Source organism: Lepisosteus platostomus, chromosome 2, assembly GCF_059453375.1.
Source record: "Lepisosteus platostomus isolate fLepPlt1 chromosome 2, fLepPlt1.hap1, whole genome shotgun sequence".
Lineage (NCBI taxonomy): Eukaryota > Metazoa > Chordata > Actinopteri > Semionotiformes > Lepisosteidae > Lepisosteus > Lepisosteus platostomus.
The window spans coordinates 22,067,110-22,093,778 of NC_142612.1; the positions used below are offsets into that span (position 1 = coordinate 22,067,110).

The window sequence follows — 26,669 nt, forward strand, 5'->3', positions numbered from 1 at the left end:
GTGTTAAGGCTTTATTCTGTGTTTATATTTTTCAGACATTCTGCCCCCTGTCCATTTTATGTGGTCTAATATGAGCATAGAACACAAAACCGAGAAACAATTTGGCCATCTGTTTGTGCCCTGGTGACCAAAAGGGAAGAGTTTGCCAAAGACAGAAGCCTTTGCTTTGCCACTTTTCCATTCATCAAAGTCTGACAGTGGGTAGCTGAAGCTACTAAAGATATAAATATTTTTTTTAATTTCACTGATAGCTTGTTAGACTTTCAAGCAGAAGATGCCTTTAGAGGTACTGAGGAATTATTTTCTCCTACTTTTGAAAATGCCTGTATTTAAAGATATGGCAGCATAAGAAGTTCTTACTAGATACAGATGCAGCCATTCAAAATGCGCGGGCGATACCGCATTATTTTGCGGTGCGCTTTACGCAGTCTACCGCGAGTTACCGTAAATTCTCCTATAATACCGCAAGCAAAATAATAGTATCCGGAATTTCCACAAGGTGGAGCTAATAAAGCTCAAACTCTCATGTTTGAGCTGTCGCCATCAAAGTCTTTAACGAAGATATTACTAATAGTATTAATAATGAATGACCTTGGACAAGCTGTAAACTCAAACTATTGCCCTGGTCCACATTCTTTTTTTCATTGACCGTCTTTGTAAAAGTAACACCACAGCATTTCGCAATCACGCATTTGTTTCCAATCATGCAAAGTACAGTAATTTTTGAGAATCGATTCACCATGCCTTTCACATGCTCATAAAAGAGATTGATTTAGGAACATAAACATATTACCGTATGCAAAATGTACTGTATACAGTATGTATATGTATATTTTAATGTCTTAACTGTGCCCGTTTAAGTATCGAATACTTATATGGCTGGTCTCGGTACTTTAAAGAAAACATACACACCAGTATTCCATTTCTCCCTAAACATTTTAAGCATTGAAGTCTTTAACTAACATGATACCGGAGTCAACAAGCATGCTTTTAGAATTTGATTAAAAGGGAATATAATATGGAATCGCGTATCTAAAGAAATTAATAACGATAATTATATTTGTGTACCGCAACACAAGAATAGTACACGCTGTACATTGTCTGTTGATAATGTTTCTGTAGTGCTTTTTCAGCACTCTGCATGTGACCTTGCCGGTGGCGCAGTGGGTTAGGTTCCTGACTCCCACGTCACACGGTCTGTGATTGAATCCCGCTGGAGCCATGAATTTCCTTTAACAAACATTTCTTTGAAAAAATGAAACGTTTCCCTGAGTCAGAGATTAAATAAAACCTCACTTGCACCAAACAAATGTATATTTCTAAATATCACAACATGATCGAATTTAAGTCATTTTAATAACAATGAATAGTCACTAAGGCGTTACAATATAAACATTTATATTGATTTAAATCGCGTTTTGATTTAAATCGCAAACTCGGGTTTAAATATATGTGTTTTTTTATTCACAATCAGACAAATGCAACATAAATTGATATCTTTGTCTTCTAAGTATCTTAATAAACTTTCAGCATAGCTTTCTCCCCGTTTAGATTTATTTTTCTTGTGATCTTGGGATCAAACGTGGAAAGATTAGATTGTAATCATTTTTATTTTTTAAATACATTTTAGAAAAGTGTAATCTATACTAAAAAGCTGTACACCACCTGCTATAAAGATACATATTGTAATACTTTCGAGTTCGGATAGGACAGACACGAGAACTCAGACTTGCGGAGTTAAAGCAAGTTTAAGCCTTGATTTTATATATCACCTTTAAAAGTGGCATCTCAAAGCAAAGTAAATACCCAACACTGATTGTACCCATCTGTCATGCTAATAAAGCACCTTGAATTGAATTGAATTGAGGGAGAGAGGGGGGGAGGGCGAGCGAGAGAGCCAGGACAGACAGGCAAATAAGATACACTCCACAGACATTCACAACAGCGACATATCATAAAACGTTTGCACATATAGTTAAGTTATTACTTGGTTTTCAAAGTGTGTTAAACATACAGAAAATAATATTAAAGTATTGGCTTTAGTATTAGCCATACAGAACATTAAAGTGCCCCTTTCCATTCAGCGGGTGTCTGAGCCGCTGTGTCCTGTCTTCTGACAGTCACTGTTGTGAATGTCTGTAGAGTGCATCTTATTTTTAGTACTATATTTTTATATTATATTCCCTATTAATCAACTCTAAGAGTATGTATCGGCTTGTCCCCCCCTCCCTCCCCTCTCTGTGTACAGTAGAGCCTCCTGTCCAGCCAGCACATGTCCACAGACATTCACAACAGCGACATATCATAAAATGTTTGCACATATAGTTAAATTATTAGTTGTTTTTCAGGAAGTTAAAAAAAACACTTGAATTACTTATCCAGTCTCTCGAAATAAAGTTATTTTTCAAGCAATGCAACAAACGTCGGGCAAAGTGTTTTTTTTAATCCAACATTAACAGCCACATCTTAAATCTTGTCAGTCAGCTCTTTTTTCTATATTTGAATTGTGGCGATTCAAACAACCTGGGATAACAAGTGGTCTCAAAGTCACCGAGCTCATAGAGCTTCAACAACAGATGACAATTCCCTTAGTCCTCCCTTAGTCTGAAATTGTTGGATTATGAGTGAATAAAAGCATCTTATTAAAAACACGTTTGCGTTTGTTTGGGAGCTATATTATGTATTTTTCATATGTAAGATATAATGATGTGTTCCCGCTTACACATCGCACGACTTTAAAAGCTAGTAAAACAGGTTTCGATTCACATTATCTGGCGAGCCTTGTTTTGTTGAAGGACAGCACAAAAAAAACAGACAATGCAAAGGGGGCGGGGAGGGCAAGCGAGAGAGAGAGTTTTTTACCCTCTGTCAAAAAAAAACCAAATCACCCGGGGCAGAGACTCTGGGGGGATCATTGTGTGGTACAGAACGGAGTTCAGTCAATCCAAACAAGTTCAGTAGTAAAGAGAGAAAAGTCAACAATTGATTTAAGGACGATCTGTCAAAGTGCAATAAAATACAATATTGTCGTTGTTGCCTATCATTGTTGTTTTTATCCTGTAAAGCGTTTTGAGAAGCCACCTTTAAAGGCGATATATAAAAGCGCTGATTCTTATGGAATGTGTTCCGCCGGGGATTCAATTTTTTTTTTTTTAATCGCGTATCTAAGGAAATAGCAGTATAACCTTGTTCATGCACAAACAGTGGCATGTTACATTATTAACTCGGGTGTCTCCTCTTGCCAGAAAGCTCTAAATTGCATTTTGAGTGTGGTTTTTGACTTTTTTTAAATTGCAACCCATAAATAAAGCTGATACCGTTTAGAGTTTTAATTATTTTAAACTGAAATACAGCAGCACAATGCACAATGCAACATGAATTGCAAAAATGCACTTGGAATCTGTCCAAGCCCTACTCTGTCAGGCATTTTCTTTTACTGTAACGGACACAAAAACTCCCTTGCTTTTAACAGAGCGTTTCATAATTTCCAACTACGAAAATTATTTAAACTGCGACACTTATCATTCAAGCAGAGCTCAAAATATCACAAGGATCCTCTAGAGCACAGCAAAGACTGTATTAAAAGTATACTAGTGACAAACTAGTATACTTCAGATCTTTTTTTCTGAACTGGGGAAAATCTGATCATGTTTCTCTATAACAATAATAAAAAACATTATTTTACATATCACCTTTATGTGATATCACCTTAAGGTAGGCTGGGCAAACAATTTTTAAATTTTTTTAAAAAGAAATAAAAAATGAGATATAATGATGTGTTCCTGCTTAACTTAGACATTGCACGACTTTAAAACATATAAAAACAGGTTTCGAGAGTTAAAAACCACTTTTAATGCGCGAAAAATGGGTGATTTTTCTTCCTCGTGATCAGCTCAGAATCTTTGTGTACGCTGTAAGGTTTTTACTTCTTAATTAAACGTTTAAAATACACAAATTTCATAAAGACAACACACGTTTCGAAGAGAAAAAATCCCATTCTTTTCTCTTCCTGTTGTGTGAAACTGATCAGCAGGTCTTTTTTTCCCAATCAGAGGCTCTGAAAATAGCGTACCGCCCACTGCGCTCCGTCAGAGAGGGGCGTGGCACCGAGAGAGGGAGGAGGCGCGGAGCTCAGCAGTACAGAACGAACGTTCTACTGCCTGGAGCGCTTATGGCAGCGATCGCGTCTGCATTTATAACTTAGTTTTTAAAATTAATCAAGCAATATGAAGCATCTCTTTTTACTTTTAAGTCACTTAATTATCATTAAGCACAGCTTTCTCACCACCTAGACTACTTTTTGATACCATCCTTAGACAAAGCAGAAACGTGTTGTTCTGTCTAATGACATTACAAGTGGAAAGATTACAGATTTTAATCGTCTTTAATTTTGTTACGTTATACATTTTAGAAACGTTTCATCCATACAAACACCACAAAACTATTCTCGATTGTATTTCTGAATGGTATGTTACACTTAGTTCACTGTTTTAAATACATCTAATTAAGAAAGTTAGGTGTTAGCATAAACTATTAGCAATAATATTACATTTAGCACTGTAATAAGTTGTTGCCCTTTCCCAATCATCTTGTAAAAATATATTTTCATTGTTCAAATATACATTAAATCTGACTATCATATAATAAGTTAAATACAAAACTAAAGAAAAAATAGGGTAAAATATAATTCAAAATATTTTGCTAACAATGTTAACTGTTTATAAATAATAAATTGTATTAACTAAAGAGTAGGATGGCACAGTTGTTAGTATGCTTTTTGTTTTGTTTCTTTTTCATAAATACAACAGTAGTACCTGATGTCTCAGTGGCTTTCAAAATTAAATTATGCATGCAAACCTGTGAACTAGAAAGATAACCAAGATATCCATCCATTTATAATGGTGGCAAAGTGGTTAGCATTGCTATCTTGGAGCACTGGGGTCCTAGGTTCAATTCCTGCCATCCTGTGTGTGTGGGGTTTGCATGTTCTCTCTGGGTTACATGGTTTTTCTCCATATGTGTGATATGACTCCCTCTCGCACTCCAAATCATACTGGTAAGTTAATTGGTTTATGGAAAAACTGGCCCTGGTGTGTGTGTGTGTTTGTGTCTGTCTGTCCTGTGATGGACTGGCGCTATGTCCAGGGTGTATTCTGCCGTGTGTCCGTTGCTTACTGGGATAGGCTCCAAATCCTCTGTACTGGATAAAGAGATTAGAAATGGATGGAAGTAAAGGCACTGTGTGGATGGAACTATACACAGTGTTAGAAACCCACTATGAAATGGCAGCATCTCACTGAGAATAAAATATTTTATAGTGCTGGCTTAAGGAAACAGCCTTTCCACCTCTCTTGCACATCAGTATCCATACCTAGTTATTTAAACAAATTGCCTCTAATTATAAACATCTTAATATGCTGACTCTGTGGATCCGCATCAGCTATGTTTGCCCATTCCTTCAATTCATGTGCATCCAACACACAGTTCAACGCTAGCAACTACACAAAATCTAAAATACAATCCTCATTTCAGTATCTATGTAAACATACAGTCTATTAACTTCATCATCTTCATCAAAAGTATGCCTAACCCAAGTAGGAAGTGTTCTTGTTATCAGTGTATTCCTCAGCTATCCCAAAATTATCTTCTTCTTACCAACATCTCTAGTCTTTTATCCTGCAATAACTCAGCCAACACTTAAATCTCCAAAAGCTGCTTGTGTTAATTTCTTGAAATCACAAATATCATGTGTAAATACTGGCCATGTAATACTCTGCATTGTGGAATAATAGTTTATTTTAAAGGGAACTAGAGAAACTAAGAACTAGAGAAATCAAGAAAGGCTTTTTTTTTCCTAGAATTAATAAATGCACATCCTGTACACTGGGGAAATTAAATCCACACTGAGCAATCTTCAATATGTTCAGATTATGACAGCGAGAATCCTATTAGGGATGCATTACACCTGTTTTCAAGTCCTTGCACTGGTTACCTATCAGGTTTCGAGTCAACTTCAAAATCCTTATCCTCATTCAGTACCTACAGTATATGGTTTATTATCTGTCTACTCCCCACCTTTGTCCGTCTGACTCTGGTCTTCTAGCTGTCCTCAAGAACATCTACATTCTGTGGGTGACAGGGTCTTCTCTAGCTGCACCCCAGAGCTCTCAATTTGTATTCCCAGTGATATCAGTCACGTACCCTGAGTGCATTTAAATCTAACCTCAGAACCTTTCTTTTCAGAAGACTTAGTGTCTGTATCTGCTTCATTTTCTAATTTTGGTAGCACCTCTAACTGCTTGTCTTTCTTATATGTATTTACTTTGTAATCTGTGGTCCTTTTATCTGTTTTTATATCTACTGTATTGCTTTGAGATGCCACTTTTAAAGGTGATATATAAAATAAAGTTTTTTATTATTGTTATAGAGAAACATGATCAGTTTTCCCTGGTTCAGATAAAAAGATCTAAAGCATACTAGTTTGTCACTCTTCTCATTCCCTTTGCTAAATAACTTTTCATACTAATCTGATCAATCTAACTGCCTGTTTTCTGTGCTTTCTCTATCCTGCTAGATTTGCAATTATTCTGAAAATTTTCTTCTTGAAATAACTCATTTCTAAATACCTTTTTTCACTGTTAACATCTTGCAGCAACTCTGCAACAAAATATACACTTAGCACAGTTCATCCTGCTACCAACATTGAATAAAAAAAATCTTATGATTTCTATATTTATGTCTTTATTTAGTGGTTTCATTAGTGACAAAGGCTAAACTTTCTTGGAAAAATGTATTTTATGTGTTGCGGAATAAACTGACTTGCTTTAACAAAGTATGTTTACAAATCCTTTCACCTGGCAATCTACCTGAATGCCCAACTATCTGAGAAGCCCTCCATGAAACCATGGTTGCTATTAATTCATTTAGGGCTCTTTGACAGAATTGCTGTTTTTTATGCATGCTAATTTTCTGATTCCTCACTCTGTTTCATGTTTATAGATAAGACTTTATTGACTGAAGGGAAATTGATGTACATGTTCATGTACATGATGAACATGTTTGCATGTTCTTTTGTAACATACACCTTTTTTTGATTTTTTTGTATATCTAAGCAAGTGTTATTGCATCCCTCTTCTGCACTATAGGCATGGCTTTTTTTCTGTTTGCTCCATTTCTAAAACTTTTTGCTCATGTGCATTTTTGTATTTTTTTACACCTCTAGCACTTTAACGTCCTGAATTTTCATTTGCCTTAATTTGTAGAATGAATTTGAGTTTTAGCCTTAAAAATCTTAAGTTTTCACTATCTTTTGTTTCTTGTCCTACAACTGTTATTATTGATCACCAAATTATTGTACTTGACATGACTTCATTCAGCCTTTCCTGAACGTCTATGACAGGCAGAGAGAGTGCTGTTTCTGGTGCGATCTTTTGCAGCAGACATTTCACTGTTTTAAACGAACAAGAAATTAGATTTGCTCATAAATCACTTATCCTATATAAATACAGCGTAATTGCCCTCCGAAAATCCTCTTTTTCTTGTTCGTTTTAGAGACCTTGATCGAAACTGATTTAGATGTCAGAAAGGATTTCTTTTCTCTGTATTTCCTACATTGCTTTGTCGAGATTTTAACTTTATATTTAGGCTCAGATTTCAACTATAAATCGTACACTAATTAATAGCAGTAAATACTTATGTTTTGCTCCCTCTTACCACAAAAATCTATATGTTTTGTAGCTGGGATGAACTTTATTTCGTACGCGTAGCTACTACCATTCGGACACGAAGCGGTTAAAGATGGCGGCAAATCAGACACCCAGAGAGGGGGAGGGGGGTTGTCTTCTCGCCTCCATAACTAAAATGCCAAATAGGAGTGGCTTAAGCGACATACACAGTCGTGTAACTGACAGTTTGAGGTAGCCTATCGTGTAAATTTCGCTTTGTAGCTGATAGGTTAAGCTTTCGAAACTCTGCCCCAAAGTCATGTGACTGATTTTTCGCCCTGTTTCGTTGGTTAAACGCAATGATCACAAGCACCACCATGGTTACTGGGATGTGTAGTTTTTAATTCCGTTTGAATTATAACTGTATGTACTGTCTTCATATTTGACCAGGGCTTTAAAGAGAAGGCGCGCCAAAAAATTTCGGTGCCGTCGTCTCCGCTTTAAAGGTACCCCCGTGCTGGAAGAATTTGACCTCAGAACGTTTGCCCAACGTACTTAAGGACAGCACATACAAGGGTTAATTGCACAATGGACCGTGCAAAGAAATTTAAAATAGTCTTCTTTAGGTGTGAGGGCAGGAGTGGATCGCAGAAGGCATAATCAGCAAATTAGGAAAACAAAGAACAGGACAGGTGAGACGTTTACCCAGAGAGCGAATGATCAGAAAAAGGAACAGCTGTTACGCCCAGGTTTTACACTCTCTCTCTGCTGAATGAATAAAAGCATTTTATTAAAAACGCGTTTGCGTTTGTCTGGGTATTTGCTTTGTAATCTGTGGTTTACATCTACTGTATTGCTTTGAGATGCCACTTTTAAAGGCGATATGTAAAATACAGTTTTTTATTATTGTTATAGAGAAACGTGATCAGATTTTCCCTGGTTCAGAAAAAAAGACGATTAAAATGTGTAATCTTTCCATTTGTATGTCATCGGAAAATACAAGAAGTTTCTGCTTTGTGTAAGGATGGTATCAAAAAGTAATCTAAGTGGTGAGAAAGCTGTGCTCCTCAAAGCGCTTTACAGGATAAAAACAATAACAACAATAGTGTTAGGCTGGGCAAACGATTTTTTTATAGAAATACAAAATGAGATATAATGATGTGTTCCGGCTAAGACATTAACGAGTACAACCCCCCTCTCTGCGGGAGTGCTGGCTGTGACGAATTAAACTGGTTTCACAGGTATTTTCAAAGTAGAAGGGGGCGAGATTTCCAGTGAAAGACACCTCCCCCCTCCAAAACCAAGGAAGTACAGTACTTACTAGTTAAGAAAGCTAGGCTCCTCAGTGAAATCGCTTTAACATGCTAATGCATTGGTGTAACAGTCCGGGTGTGGCAAGCTTCTAATGTCAACTCGACTCGATTGGAAGACAATGAACATATTCTAGCTCTAAATGAATTAATAGCAAACATGGTTTACATAAAATACATTTTTCCAAGAAAGTTTATAATAATACAATCTATAGTTGAAATCTGAGCCTAAATAAAAAGAAAAAGCATTTTCAGAGAGCAATTACGCTGTGTTTATGTAGAAAAAGTGATTAGGTTTATGAGCAATCTAATTACTTATTTGTTTAAAACGCTATATTAAATAAAGTTTATCATTAATTTGCTTGACAGAGCGGAGAACATTATTATGGATAAGACAAAGATAACGATCCTGATCAGTTTAGAAATCTGTGTCCGCTGTAAGGTTTTTACTTCTTAAACTTTTAAAATACACGTTTCGAATAGAAAGAAATCATCTTCCTGGTACAGTATGTATAGCAAACTAGCACGTCTTTTTTCTCCAATCAGAGGGGTTAGACGCTCGGTTAAAAGCAAAGGAGATTGTCTGTTATAGTGGACATAAAAACAAGAGTTCGCTGGCCAGACCGGGAGAATGCCCGCAGCATAAAAGAAAATGCCTGATGAACTAGGGATTGGACAGTTTCCAAGTGCTTGTACAATTGATGGAAATGTTCAAATACATGTGCAAAAGAAATAAACAAAATAATCATTTATTTCTTTATCATATTGGCTAGCTTATGTCCTCTCTTTGCTAGTTAGTGGCTGTGTTTCTGCGTTGGGTAGCAACGGGTGACTGTTCTCAGGCGGAAGATGTAAACAGCTTAATTTTCATGTAAAATATTTTTTTTAATTAAAATTCATTTTATACAGCAATCGCATATTTGGGTACCGTTTCATAAAACTTTCATGCTTAAAATGTTTAGGGAGAAATGGAAGACTGGTGTGTATTTTTTCTTTAAACTACCAAGACCAGCCATACACAGTACAGTTTATGTACATACAGTAATGTTTATGTTCCGAAATTAATATCGTTTATGACCTTCAGATGCATTATGCTCCTCTTCTTTTTATGCTCAGCTACTAAAATTTCCCTTTAGTGGTAAAATTCCATATAATTATTCAAAACTAAGCGGATTAAAATGTGCACAGTAAAGACATTAAATGATTAAATCTTTTCACTACCAACCAATGCACCACGAGTGCCCCTGTCGGTCATTTTGGCCAGCCAATCACTTACCTACAGTGCCCCGCGGTGGCTTGTGGGTAGATTACCATACCGCAGGTTTGTACCGTCATTTTGAATGGCTGCATCTGTAGGTATACTGGGACAGGGTAGTCATTAAATTGGCAAAATGCTCCCTGTAATACTATCTGTTTGTTCTAAAACAACTGTTTGGCCAATTATCTCCATACTTTGTTGGTATCATTGTAGTCACAATTTGATTCATTTAGAAGTCCTCAAAAGGGCTTGCAGTTTTCTGGTTATTATTATAATCATAAACAAGTATGTTTGCAGTTACATAACAGCTATGATTACCTACTTTCCACACATTCTTTATAAGTTAGAGTCAGGCAGTTTCAATAAATCACAGCTGAATTGGTAGAGTGGATTAGAGTAAGTAAGGAACATAGTTACCCATCAACTTGAGACAAAACCTTGTAATGATACAATATTTGTGTTTTCACTGAACTTGAAATGAGATTGCAGTTCCAAATTAATCTCAAACTGTCCCCACCTGAAAAAGCACACATCAGTTTCCTTAAACATAAGTCCCAACAACGTCAAAGAGCAGTGTTTTAACTGAATGTGGTAAGATACTTTATTTTATTACACCACAACTTTATTACACCATAACACAAATGTTTTGTTTAAAGCACAAACAATTATTTTAAGCATATCATTTTAGACATCTGCTACTAATACATATGGTTGAAGCTTTAGGAGACTGAGAAGTGTCCCTTGGATTTTAAATAAAGTTTGTGACACTTGGCAGAGTAAACACTTCTAGCTTAAAAGCCAGATAGGATATTTGCTGAGGTCTGGAGGGTCCTTTGACCAAAAACAATTGTTTACTTTAGTATAGGTAAGTTGTGGGTTAACAATTGTCAAAGAACAGTACAGAAAAACACAATTTAAGAACACATAAAGACCACAGAGGAGAGGAGAAGGAAGAAGCTGGGAAGAAGAGGGTCTGGAGGAGTTTGGACCAGGCGAGAGCCCCTGCTTCATAATCATCATGATAGCATCATGCTTCATGATAGCTCCTGACTGGAGCTAATTATTTGAACCTTGCTAGAAAGAGCGTGCTATTCCGTGCTCGAGTATATTGCTAGAAATCACTTACAAGTTGGGAGATTAATAATTATTTCACTTTTTGACTAAACCGCTCAGTCAAATCCTGATTTTCACAATTTTCGTAACCCCCCATTTGTAACAATATCTATACCCAATAATCATGAAACTGCATAAAAATAGCTTAATGTATTATTAACTGAAGTTTGTTCACTTTCTTATCAAAGATATTTAGTAGATACGTTTGGATTGGAATATGCTGTGTGTTTAGTAAATGTTTTCTTTAACTGCTTGTGGATGTATTGGAGTTCTCTGTTGTGCTGTTACATTTCTGTCTAGTTTTAACCTTACCTTGTAACTGTGGACTATATAGAATATATTACTAAAAAGGTAAGCTAACAAAGATGTATGAAGTTGAATGCTCTTTAATAAATACAAACACAATTTGTTGTATTATTACTTATGACTGAGATAACTTTTTTCTTTGTGACATTTTGTGTGTAATATAAGGCCCAGATGGTTAATGTTTAATTTGTACCTGTGATATGAAGTTTGAGTGCCAGATTTAAGCTAATGTTTGGTAGTGTTACATACACTGTACATCCTGGAGTGTACAAAGTAATGTCATCATTAGTTGAATTGCACATTAGAGCTATTAAATGTAATTATAACCTAATAATTAAATATACAGCCCTAATTCGAAATAAGTGCTTTAAAATTGAACTAATTTATAGTTGTCCAATTTAAGTATAATATGAGACTAAAAAGCTAAGCATTTATATTTTTTAAATTCCTAATGAATCTTTCATGTTAAAATATTTTTACTTTGTTTCGTTTAATAGTGCAATTAAAATAATTCTGTTTGATTTATTGTTTGACTTGTCTGCTTCACATACTTTATTATATCTTTTAAGATGCTATTTGAAGCTATTCTTTCAGTGGCATAACTGTTTAAATCAACAAATGCCACAGTATTAGATCTGTTGCATCATAACTAGGCATATGCTACATTTCAATATACTGCATATTCCTTTGCAATTATCTGGCAACTACAGACAAGTTTATTTAAAACAAAGAACAGGAGGCACTATTCACATCAAGTTGTGGAAATCTTTAACAAGCATCCAGCGATGGTGTCATAGGTGATACTCTGACTTCTTTTAATAAATAGGTAGGTCAGATACTTTGACATTACACAACATTTAAACAAATAAACATGATTTGAATAATGATTTCTTCTAGTCTGTATCCTTTGTTATTGTATGTTCTAAATAGATAATTGAGATATTTGCAGTAACCAGTCAGCCTTCTATGTATCACTGAAGATGATATTGTAAACAAGGTTTCCAATTGTGATTTTTGAGTTTTTGAATGTAATTTTGAAATATTTTAATTGAAATAAAATATATGTTGATAATAACAATTCCATAAGTTGCAGAATGATTTAGTTAACCAGTAAAACATATGAGAATTCCATCTCAGCTTGCTTTGTTCAAAGAGCAGAATAGTGGGATTTAGCAAAAAAAAAATACAGCATACAGAGAGGAGATTAGCTGTGCAAGATTATTATGATGAAATCCGTTTAGGGGTTTGTTTATCAACAAAAGGACTTTAGGGTCCCTTAAATGTTTGACTGGCAACTACAATGGCAACAGATTCATTATTGACTTTGTGATTTGTGCTCTTAACATGTAACAATACACTGACAGCAGAACTTAGGAACCATTGGAGTCTATTGAGCAAAGTATTTTGAGAGACTAGCAAACAATGCAAACAAAAATCAATGCTGGATGTCAGAAATCGTAGCATCAGCTATGAACAGAAGGCATGAAATTGCCAATGTGTTGGACCTAGAAAAATACAATCATTGTTTTATTGTAGTCTGAAAAAAAGTAATTTCACTAGAGCTATTAAAGGCCTGAAGGCAGACTTTGAATAATAATGCACCAGTAAATTCTAAAATGGCTTAGTACAATATAAACAGGTAAGCTTTTTTTCATTTATTATTGTCACTTATTACTTATACCTTCAAGTGGTTATTTTCAAGTTCATCTCACCATTACAAGCATTTAAAGCTTTATGTTTTAAAATTGAGACCATATAATTGTTTTTGCCACAAGGCTAAAAAAGTTGCAAATTTATCCGTAAAAGATGTTATCCCAGAACTTAATTCATGATGGTGCTATCTATATATGATGAATAAAATAAATAACATTTATTGTGAACTAATATTACCAGGGTAATCTGTTGCAACTCGTTTATAGTTGCAACAAGTTTAATATGTTTTATCTAAAGAATGATTTTACATTCAGTTCAGCTATAGATGTTTCTAACACATTCCCTGATATCTGTGATAGAGGACTGGTTTAGCCACCTGTGTTACCTTATCTATATCCATGTGATTTTATCCAGTGAAGATACCTGAAATATTGAGAATTGCAGGCTAACAAGTATATTATTGTTCATTAAACTAAGAGTAACCGAAGTCTAAATCTCTACATTTATTCCACAGTGTGTTAACATTAACCCTAGCCTAGTCATTAAAATACTGTGAATTTAGGATCATGTTTCATTAAACATAAGGCTACATGCCAGTCTTGTTGGAAATGAGGTTATATTTTAGGTTGAACACAGAAAAAATATATTTGTGTTTGGTTTTCGTTCAAGAAGATTGTAGTACGTAGTAGGTGCTATGATCAGTTCATAATAACGTTAATTTGGCAATACTGTTAATTATTCTTCAGTAATATTATGGCAAATTATACACAATTTCAGAACTTATTTGAGATTGGATTAAGGTTAAGTACTGGGGTATATTTTAATTGCTACAAAATTTAAGAATGTAAGAATTTTCTTTAGCATTAATCTTAAGTTTTAACAAGCAATATTCAGAGGTCAACCATTCAGCAACTGATTTAGAAACTGAACTTGGTGTTGGATAAAAAAGAGAACAAAATAAGATACTAAATACTCATGCATAAACACTAGTCTTGAATGGTTTCTAGTATTTGCACAAAAAGACTTGCAGGTGGAGAGGGCCAAACCTTGTACTAATTTCCTTGCAGGATTTCAAATTTCTATTTTCAGGTAAAGAGTTATTGAACTAGAAAGGCTATTATATCTGAAACTAATATATGAGGTACAAAATTATTGTGTGTCAGTTTTTGGACCACAACATTGAAATTAAAGCAATTCTTGAAATGAATGTAGTACTTGACAGATAGAAATCTAAGGGACAAATGTCCAGTCTCACCTATTACACTGAAAACTTGTATGTCTTGATTTTTCTAAATCTTATATACATCATGTACAGTTGAGAAAATGTCATTGGGAAATATAAGTTTGGACTCCAAAAGGCCTAATCCATTAATAATTCAGTTATTTTTTTCTTTATAGCATGTACTTCATCCCTCTTAGACCCTATTATAAAACGTGCCTCTAGTTTCTGGTGTACTCTCTGTTAAAAGAGTGCTGTTAGGAGTGTCAATATGTGGTAAAGTTTTTTAAACAAGTTCTCTCCTCTTTGTCTATTAGTTTAAAAAAAATATTCCTTGCTTTCACCTTGTATGTTTGCTAAATGATAGGACTAGATTTAGCCTCTAGCAATAGGAGCAGACACAGAATTTGTTGGCTAGTGTCACTTCTTAAAAGATGTTGGCACTGTATCAGAAGCTACTGCATTCCTTCCCCTGACATCTTTGGAAACTAGAACATAACATGAAAAATGTAATAAAAAGGAGACGGGCATTTAGCCCATGTTGTCCAATCTTGATTTTTTATATGATCTCTTTACTTCTTAAATCCATTATGGGAGGTGAGGGACAGTAAAGGCTCAGGGTACTGCTTTCAAACCATTACTGCACAGTACTTCTAGCATAGCTTTCTGAGCTTACTGTAGGGTTTCTTTTGAAAAAATTGGGTAGTAAGAGTGATGGTTTGTTGTTAGTTTTTTTTTCCATTTCTGAAATCTTCAATAAAAACTGTTTCAGATAAAAATACAAAAAAGAAAACAGAAGTCATCTATTAGTGTAATTTTATTTTTAACCAATTTAAATCCCTGGATGACAAAAAACACATTTTAATAAAATCAATAACAGCTTTCAAAAGATACTGTATAAACTTGAAAAAATATATACAATTTCATTACATACAATCAAAATGTATATTTGAAAGTTTCCTCAAAAATCTGTTCAAGCACATGGAGAATTAAATTGGATATTTGAAATTAAACATAAACTTTTCAATTTAAATTTTGTTTTATTTTGATACAAATGTAAGCATATTAGGCTGAAATCCTGTGTTGTGAAATGATAAAATATTTCTTTATCCTATAGGACAAAGCATATGTGAATCAGTCTACATACTGTATGTTCCGTCAATGTTCTTGTACTCAATACAGTATTTATAACCAAAAGTAACATATCCAACAGCAAATCACTTTTGAAGAGACAGGTAAACATTTAAGACTCTGTATTAATTAATTTAATACCTGTAGTTTTCTGTTTTGATTTCTGAATTTGCTGTAACTGCGATTCTAGTTATATATACCTTGTGTTTATTTTAGGTTCCACAGGTAAAAAGAGGAAGATTGAATTGATAGCACTTTCTTATGTCAGTAGACAGAAGAACAAAAACCATTAATGGTTATGCAGAGTGATAATTTATTTTGTTCTGGTGAAGCCAAATTCAGTGTTATCAGATATGTGCTCTAAGTAAAATTGTTTAATAGATAAATTGAAAACTGCCCTTTTCATAGTTTTATAGAAAAAAGTTTCCATTTTCACAGTAAAGAATGGTAATGACTCAAGCCTGTAAAATACTAATTAAATCTAGTGAAACATGTTCTAACAAAGTTCTTTAAGCTATCATTGAGGTCAGCTTACACATACAGGGAATGAAAGGTACTATTGAAAATACAGGTCTTTGTTTTATTGTAGTTAAGCAGCATGCAGCTTTTTTTTAAGCTCATATTTGTCTGAGCTTTAGATGGTTGTTTGCATTTGAATAATAGGTAGTTGTTCATCCTTTGTTTGTGTTTATTTTAAATTGCAAAGCATGCAAGAACTCAAGATTAATATTATACACCAAGAAATCAAACAAATTACATTTCAGATATAATTCAATAAACAAAATATTTGTGAATGTATTAAGAACATATTTAACCTTAATAGGTTTTGTACTTAAGTAGAGGTATCCTATCTGAAATTGCTTTAGCAGCTAGAAAGATTTAAAATAGGCTTAAAAATAACACATTTATGCTTGAATGCTTCAGAAGAAAACAGTCTGTTTAGTTCCGCCTCTGGTTCAACTCAATTTCATGGTAATTCTATAAGGAGTTTCTCTTATAATCTAGTGTGTTAGAGAGCCATAAACACTCTGAGAATTACATTTAAACAAGGTTTTATGTGAGGGTGGTCGGCAATATGGAAAACTGTACTATGCAGTTATGTTTACATTTCAAGTGTAAAATCATAGTAAAAATTGGAGACATAGAAAGAGTGGGGACTGCTTAATATGGTATGACAATTTGATTATTAAACATAAGACTGCAATTATACATTTTTATTTTATCTGTAACTGGTTAACGGTATTACAAATTATATAAAAAGATGAGGCAAGTAATGAAAAAAAACATCCACTGATTATCAGCAAGATACTTATTCCTTGTAAGGGATTCATGACAACCTAAAGCCCACCCTGGAAAGATAGGATGTAAGTGTCCTTTCCAGGACACACCCACAGCTGGAGCAATAATTTATAAACACCAATTGACCTTGCCAGCATGTTGTTGGAAGGGGGAGGAAATCCCCCAGAAAACATGCAAATTCAGGAAGGACATAAAAGGCACCTCACTGCAGAAGAAAACTGAGAGCATAAGAGCTATGAAAAAGCAAATCTAATCACCATATATAAAATACCATAAGTGTTTCATATTTACGTAATAAACTCTGTAAAAAATAAGAATCAGATAGTAGTATGATTCCTACAACCTGGACATCATAGTTGTCAGTCCAGTCTGTGTTAGTGTCATGGATGTCGGAAGGGACGAACCGGAGAGCGAAAAAAGACCCTATGCGTTGCGGTAAAAGGGGCAACACGGGGGTTAGCCGAGGCTCAGGGTGTCAGATGATGTCGGTAAAATACCTATGCCCTCAGGCTACGGACAGGAGCGACCTGATGCTAGGCGGATCTCAGGACATCCATATCCTCAATGCTGAGCGAGGAGCAGAGCAGACACAGGAAGTAAATAGGCTACACGAATGATCACAGGGAACTAGTGTCAGGGAACCTATACGTGGAATAGGAGGATCCTTATGCGTGACCGGAATCCCCCAGGACGCAGAGTAGCAAAGGGACAATCCAAAAGACAAAATCCAAAGGCTGGGTCGATAAGGGAGGCAGAGGGTCCGGTAACGAGAAATATTCAAAAACAATCCAAAAGACAAAATCCAGAAGGCGAGGTCAAGAGGCGGAAGCAGAAGATTCGTAACAGGAGATCAGTCAAAAGGTTTGGAAACGCACAATGGAGAATACTAAGAAAGGCTTCTCAATAGTGAGCGTGGGAAGGTGTGCGAAGGGGGTTTAAATACTTAAAGGAAAGGGGTGTGATTGGATGATAGGTTAGGGAGTGAGAATTTGAGGAATCTGATGCATGTGAGAATGTGCTGGGTTCAATCAGGGATGAGATTGGGAAGCAGAGGTTCCGGGAATGTAACATCGTTTGCGAGGGAGAGTGTGGGGCGTGACAACTAGGAACAGGACAGAAGTAGAGCGCCCTCTAGGTGTACTGGGCTTGACAGTAAGCTGCAAGCAGTGGATGGAAGTTGGCTGAAAAGTAATTTGATGGTAAATTATGACTTCTTTGCACCTAGTCATCCAACACTTTGTTTCCGCAGTACAATGGCTTAGGTAGTGGAAGCATAAGTTGGGAAACATTGAGGTCGAAGAAGATATCTATGAAATAAATGCAGAAACATCACTTCTGCTGGAGGTGAAATAAACAGTTGATTAGTATAGTATATTAATATATACAGTAGTTAGAAATGTAGTATTTATATCAAGGAGTGTTATGTTTCACTGGCACTAGTATGATCTCATTTAAAGATATTGCACACAATTTAAGGAAAAAGGAAGATTACTACTGATCAAAAAGATAAATGTATAGATACCAGGATTGAAATAATGCTAATCACTAATGCATTTGATTAAAAAAATATACTGTTCAATCTATACGTGTCAGTGATATCAGTGATTTTTTGGATTTATGTAATAGTTGCCATACACATTTGTATGTGAATGCATGTTCTAGATGTTGTCTATAAGTGCTCCACTTCCCTACCTCTTTCTAAAGATATTCTTGCTACACCAGATAGTATATCCAAATATTCTCTGTGCATGTATATGATCTGCATAGGACTGTCATGTATCCTAGAGGGTAGTCATGGATCCTGGGTGAGAGGTTCTATCTTGCCACGACCCTCTGTAGAATGAACAGGCTATTGGTAATGAATGGATACAGCCATTCAGAATAAGTCTGCAGTTGAGCAGCTACGCGAGACTGTGGGTGTCTGCAGTAGACTGCGGAAGTCCACAGCATTTGAGATATTTTCAGTAATGTGATTAGAGTTCTTTGTAAAACCACCAGGTGGAGCTTTGAAAGCTTGGCAGGACATGTGGAGCATTTGGGCTGTTGCAAGTACAGATGCAGCCATTCAAAATGGGTGAGGTATTTCGCGGCATACCCCGGTGGGCGTGTCACGGTATCACGCGGTATCATGCATTTCACGTGTGTCACGTGACTAACTATCCGGCGTCGCCTTGTAAAACCGCCAGGGGGAGCTTAACCTCTCATGTACAGCATTTGAGCCTTTAATTTTGAACTGTGTATTACAGCATGTTAATCATCAGTCATTAAAATGTTGGTATATTTTATGAAAGCAAGATTGCTCGGTTGGACAAAAGTACACAACCTACCTTTATCAGAAATATTTATGCATCAAAGCCTTTACTGAAGATATTACTAATAGTATTAATAATGGATGACTTTGGACAAGCTGTATACTCAAAGTATAATTTCTTTAGCACATTTGTACAAGCACTTGGAATCTGTCCAAGTCAGGCATTTTGTTTTACTTCAACGGGCATAAAAACTTCCTTGCTTTTAACAGGGCGTTTCATAATTTCTAGCTACGAAAATGATTTAAAATGCGACACCTATCATTCAACTAGAGCTTAAAATATCACAAGGAAAAATACACACCGGTATTCCATTTCTCCCTAAACATTGTAAGCTTCGAAGTCTTTAACTAACGTGATACCGGAGTCAACAAGCATACTTTTAGAATTTGATTAAAAGGGAATATAATATGGAATCGCGTATCTAAAGAATTTAATAACGGTATGATTATATCCGTGTACTGCGGCAGGGCTGTGTAGGGCTGTTTCGCCTGCCTGATCATGCGAGCTGTCTTGTAGCCTACTGGTCTAGCTGCGTGGACTACCAACTGGCAGGTTGTGTGTTCGAATCCAGCTGGTGCTGGACTTTTCATTTTTATTTATTTATTTTTTAATCGCGTAACATAAACATATTACCGTATGCAAACTGTACTGTATACAGTATGTATATGTATATTTAATGTCTTAACTGTGCCCGTTTGATTGAATTAAAAAAAAATATTTAACACGAACATTAAGCTGTTTACATCTTCCGCCTGAGAACAGTCACCCGTTGCTACCCAACGCAGAATGGTGATTGGCTGACATTATCTGACACCCCTCTGATTGGAGAAAAAAGACGTGCTGGTTTGCTATACACACTGTACCAGGAAGAGGATTTCTTTCTATTCAAAACGTGTATTTTAAAAGTTTAAGAAGTAAAAACCTTACAGCGTACACAGATTTCTAAACTGATCAGGATCGTTATCTTTGTCTTATGCATAATAATGTTCACCGCTCTGTCCAGCAAATTAATAATAAACTTAATTTTATATAGTGTTTTAAACGAATAAGTAATTAGATTGCTCATAAACCTAATCACTTGCTTTTTCTTTTTATTTAGGCTCAGATTTCAACTATAGATCGTATTATTAATAACCATAATAACAACCAACCAACAAAAACAACCATATAAACATAATGGTGGTGCTGGACCTTCCAGTTTTATTTATTTTTTAATCGCGTAACATAAACATATTACCGTATGCAAACTGTACTGTATACAATATGTATATGTATATTTAATGTCTTAACTGTGCCCGTTTAAGTATTGAATATTCATATCTAATTTTACCACTGAAGGGAAATCTTAACATAAACATACAGTATATGGCTGGTCTCGGTACTTTAAAGAAAAAAATACACACCGGTATTCCATTTCTCCCTAAACATTGTAAGCTTCTAAGTCTTTAACTAACGTGATACCGGAGTCAACAAGCATACTTTTAGAATTTGATTAAAAGGGAATATAATATGGAATCGGGTATCTCAAGAATTTAAAGACAGGACAATCGCAAACTCGTTTTCAATAAAATTATTTCATTCAGCAGTTTGTGAGAGGGACATCCAGCAGGGAGAGACACACACACCGGTTTTCATTGACAAAATTGTTTTTTTTTCAATTCCTCTTGTCTAACAGGAATGTTTTGTTTGTGGACAGACTGTTAGGCAAGAGGAAAAGACCGCCTCCTCCTACGAAGCATTTCGTTGATCCGATCACGAATTCTTTTCCAGTCGTACGCAGCAAGGGTTGAGAATCTCCGATTCACCATCGTACTAATGGTTTCCCGGAGATTGCAAGGCAAGGCACTTTTGCCTCTGGACCCATCGAAATTTACAGACGTGGTCCACCCCCAGTAAATTTCAAAAGTCACAAGATTTCGAAACACGAGGGCGGCGTAGCGGTCGGCTCTTGCTTTCCCGTCTATGCCGATGCACTGCAAGTACAACCCCCCCTCCATCTCCTGGGTGATGGGTAGCAGTTGGACATCTGGGAGAATTATTCGTCCCACTGGCATCTGTGAATTCCACTGTGCTTCCTGGGGGGAGATAGCCGGCGGGGACAGCATCAACAGATTCCTGCGCGGTGGTGAACTGAGAGGCCGGGATGGAGTGTCCTGAGGCGGTGTGTGCTCTGCGGGGGGCAGAGCTTCCGCCAGGCATTGCAGCCTGCGCGGCGGGGAGAGGCACTTTTCGGGAGACAGCTGCTCAACTGTTTGACTGCTGGAACTCTAGCCTCCCAATCCTCCCCAGTAATGCATCGTAATGCTCCCGCTGCTGCCGAAATGTCTCCATACAGGTGCTGCTTCTACAGGTTGGCACCCTGGCCAGTGGCCGAGAGCAGAGACCCACGGCCTGTGGCAAAATAACATAATTCATGTAAGAAATAAAGTCACACAGTAGTATTCATCAGTAGCGGAACAGAAGTCAAAATAAACTTTTCTTTTTTTCCGTCTTACCGCTTTCTTTTTTACTGTCCTGGTGGTAGATCGTTTCGCCCGTGCGGTGTTTTCTTGAAGAACAGGCTACGAAGAAATAATTATAATTGAATTTAAAATTTAAAACGGCAATAATACCTTGTAATATGCGTTGTAATCGCGTATTTCAGATGAAGTCTGCTGTATTTGCTTACCCTTCGCTCTTTGGAAGCTGGGGCGGCAGAAGCACCCCGTCTCTTCCCGTAAAACGCCTTGGTCTCCATACTGTACTATGGTCGCCGTAGTGCAGGTTCGCAATTTTTTTTTTGTGATGGGAGCTCACCCAATCCCTTGGTGTCTTTTATGCGTCACACATACTGTATTTCGGCGCCATATATTTCATGGATATTATGGAATATAATGGATGGATATCTTAGTTATCTTTCTAGTTCAAAGGTTTGCATGCATAATTTAATTTTGAAAGCCACTGAGACATCAGGTACTACTGTTGTATTTATGAAAAAGAAAAAAAACAAAAAACATACTAACAACTGTGCCATCCTACTCCTTAGTTAATACATTTTATTATTCATAAACAGTTAACATTGTTAGCAAAATATTTTGAATTATATTTAACCCTATTTTTTCTTTAGTTTTGTATTTAACTTATTATATGATAGTCAGACTTAATGTATATTTGAACAATGAAAATATATTTTTACAAGATTTTACATTAAGCACTTAAAATTAATATGGTTAATAATAGTAAACTGTAACATGCTATAACAAGATCGGTTAAACTGCGAAGAAAATGCTTTCAGAGAAAATGTTTCAGGTGTGAAGAACATAGATCTCCAATGCAATTTCAACCAAACCTGTTCCCACACACCCTGCCCCCACTACCATTAGAATATACACAAACATTTTAGCGTTTCATTCTGAGCAGAAGACCCTCACACCTGAAGAGTGCTGGCTGTGACGAATTAAACCAGTTTTACAGGTTTCAATCACAGACCATGTGACATGGGAGTCAGGAAACTACAGTAACACCGTATTTGATAACGCTATAAAAACGCTATAAAATAATGTGACTTGGCACAGAACAAGTTTACAGCACAGTACAAAAATAAATGCTGACCATGACTTTAGAAGCATAAATTGCCTTACACTCAATTTAAACACAAGCTGTCTTTAGCCCTCTAAGCTGGTTCATACAGAAATGTAGAGATCCAGGCTCAAAACACACAGCTTCATTAGCGAATACATATGCAGGACAACTAGAGAAGACGTTTTACAGAGGATGGATTTTTAGAAACATCCCATCAGACATCCCATCATATTCACAACGTGAAATCTAGAAAATAATATTACGTAACCAAAATCCGCAATATGGAAACAGAACCTGTGTAATTGTTGATAGATGATGTACTCGTAACATTTTTTCAAGACGAACTACAACATTTAAAAAATGACTTGTATGTACTTGATATCTCTAATCAATCCACGGGTCCCAGCACAAAACGAAAGTAAAACGCATACCGTTTCGCGCTTCTTATTAGTTGCTCAAAAGTAATTTGACCATATGAAATGCATAATATAAACCTAGAAACATATACGTGAGCAGTACTTAAGCACTGTAGTATCAATGTTAAGACATACCTCTCAAATACTGTAAATCAAGTTAAAAATATCTCAAGACCGATTCTGGTCGTAATGAAACCATGCAAGGGAGTTTTTATGTCCGTTGCAGTTCTTTTGCAACATGAATATAATTATATCGTTATTAATTTCTTGAGATACGCGATTCCATATTATATTCCCTTTTAATCAAATTCTAAAAGTATGCTTGTTGACTCCGGTATCACGTTAGTTAAAGACTTCGAAGCTTACAATGTTTAGGGAGAAATGGAATACCGGTGTGTATTTTTTTCTTTAAAGTACCGAGACCAGCCATATACTGTATGTTTATGTTAAGATTTCCCTTCAGTGGTAAAATTAGATATGAATATTCAATACTTAAACGGGCACAGTTAAGACATTAAATATACATATACATATTGTATACAGTACAGTTTGCATACGGTAATATGTTTATGTTACGCGATTAAAAAATAAATAAAACTGGAAGGTCCAGCACCACCATTATGTTTATATGGTTGTTTTTGTTGGTTGGTTGTTATTATGGTTATTAATAATACGATCTATAGTTGAAATCTGAGCCTAAATAAAAAGAAAAAGCAAGTGATTAGGTTTATGAGCAATCTAATTACTTATTCGTTTAAAACGCTATATAAAATACAGTTTATTATTAATTTGCTGGACAGAGCGGTGAACATTATTATGCATAAGACAAAGATAACGATCCAGATCAGTTTAGAAATCTGTGTACGCTGTAAGGTTTTTACTTCTTAAACTTTTAAAATACACGTTTTGAATAGAAAGAAATCCTCTTCCTGGTACAGTGTGTATAGCAAACCAGCACGTCTTTTTTCTCCAATCAGAGGGGTGTCAGATAGTGTCAGCCAATCACCATTCTGCGTTGGGTAGCAACGGGTGACTGTTCTCAGGCGGAAGATGTAAACAGCTTAATGTTCGTGTTAAATAATTTTTTTAATTCAATTAAACGGGCACAGTTAAGACATTAAATATACATATACATACTGTATACAGTACAGTTTGCATACGGTAATATGTTTATGTTACGCGATTAAAAAATAAATAAATAAAAATGAAAAGTCCAGCACCAGCTGGATTCGAACACACAACCTGCCAGTTGGTAGTCACGCACCTAGACCAGTAGGCTACAAGACAGCTCACATGATCAGGCAGGCGAAACAGCCCTACACAGCCCTGCCGCAGTACACGGATATAATCATACCGTTATTAAATTCTTTAGATACGCGATTCCATATTATATTCCCTTTTAATCAAATTCTAAAAGTATGCTTGTTAACTCCGGTATCACGTTAGTTAAAGACTTCGAAGCTTACAATGTTTAGGGAGAAATGGAATACCGGTGTGTATTTTTTTCTTTAAAGTACCAAGACCAGCTATATACTGTATGTTTACGTTCCAAAATTAATATCGTTTATGGCCTTCACACGCGTTACAGTATGCTCCTATTCTTTTTATGCTCAGCTACTAAGATTTCCCTTCAGTGGTAAAATTCAATATCTACAACGGGCACAGTAAAGACGTTTACAGTAAGTCTTTCTACGACAGACCAACGGACCACGAGTGCCCCTGTCGGTCAACCAATCACGCACCGCGGTACCCCGTGTCATCATACCTGCGGTATCTGTACCGCGGTGTCTGTACCGCTCACTTTGAATGGCTGCATCTGTACATGCCAGGTTTCGAATCCCGGTCTATGATGAGGGAAATATTTTTCTAATTATAGAACTTAAGCTGTATACTCTTTAGACTTTTATTAATTTTAAACTGTTATTATTCTGTAGGTTGTGAACATGATGTGTCTTTTTGAGCTTTACATTCACATAGAGAAAATCCAAAGGTAAATTTTGGTAGCAGAAAACAAAAACATTACTGTAATGTAATACTGTAGATACAGTATGTACACTGTACAGTAATGTAATACTGTACATAACCTAATGTACACACAGCTGATGGGGGGGGGGGGAGAATTCACATAGGGATCTGTGTCAGAATGCGTAGGCTGATAAAGAAGGAAGAAAATGCTTTCAGGGAAAATAATGTTTCAGGTGTGAAGAATACAGAGCCCCAATTCAATTGCAGCCTAAACTTTTCCCCACACACCCTGTCCCTGCTACAATTGGAATATACACAAAGCACTGAAAGTATATGGTCAGGTGTTTTGCAGACATAGGGACAGTAATTCTGGCTTTATGAACTCGCTTACACCTGGGATTCGCTTTGTTCAAAGTAATATATTTGAAATTTTTTGAAAATTGAACCAGGTACTAGATCTTGTTTATATAAAAGTTATATCACTGGGCAGAGTGATGGAGACTGAAATAAACGACACAAGCACTATCAATTTTTTTCCCTTCCTTCTGGCGCGAGATGATAATGCGCTGGCTGGAACAAAAACATTCCCTCCCATTTTTAATCATTCTGTGTCTGAATCAAAGCGGGTGAGAGAGAGTAGGAAGAGACACAGGAAAAAAGTGTATCCTGTCTTAATTTAAAATTATATTTCACCTTCATTTTTTTACTTCATAAGTTTGTATTTTACTTATTTTTTGATAGTCAAATTCAACATATATTTGAACAAAATCTTGTAAATTAATGTTTTTACAAGATGTGGAAGAAGTGAAACAAATTATATTGTGAATTTTAAATATTGATTACTAAAAGTTTATGCTAACACTTGACTTTATTATTTAGATGTAAATAAAATATTGAGCTAAGTGTGACATTCAGAAAAACAATCGAAATAGTCTGTCGCATTTGTATAGATGAACTTTTCTAAATGTTTTTTTAAAAATAGAAGCTGTAGAATGTCTTTACGGTTAGTAGACGGTGCACTATTTTGTCAGCAACCTGCTGATCTGCCTTACACCTTTAGAAAACCTGATTTTATTTCTTTATGGAATGCATGTTGCATTTACAAAATTAAACTGTTTAAAATTTTTAATTACAAAGTAAAAAGAAATTACAGCTTAAACAAAGACTAAGCTGATCGCATGGAAGAAAAATTACCTTTTTTAAGTTTTTCATGCATGAAAAGTGTTTTTAACTATCTAAACCCTTTTTTAAATGGATTTTAAAGTCACGCACTGTCTGATTTAGGTGGGTACACGGTATTATTTCTTAGTTTTGGTTTTCTTTAAAATTGAAAGAATCAGTTGCCCATTCTACCGTACGATATTACGTTACATGTTTATGTTTTTAAGAGACTTCTTCCTTAACCTAATGCCTTCTCGCATTACGAGCTCGCTTACACATAGGACCCACTTTATTCAAACTA

The 26,669-nt window shown here is 35.7% G+C and overlaps 1 long non-coding RNA gene across 1 annotated transcript; it reads right to left on the reverse strand.

The window, feature by feature from the left end:
- Positions 1-21,003: 21,003 nt before the first annotated feature.
- Positions 21,004-22,043, reverse strand: LOC148676128 (uncharacterized). Its single transcript, XR_015940865.1, has 3 exons — positions 21,934-22,043; positions 21,761-21,826; positions 21,004-21,656 (listed from the first exon to the last, which is right to left on the reverse strand). It is a non-coding gene; the product is annotated as an uncharacterized LOC148676128 (long non-coding RNA).
- Positions 22,044-26,669: the final 4,626 nt, after the last annotated feature.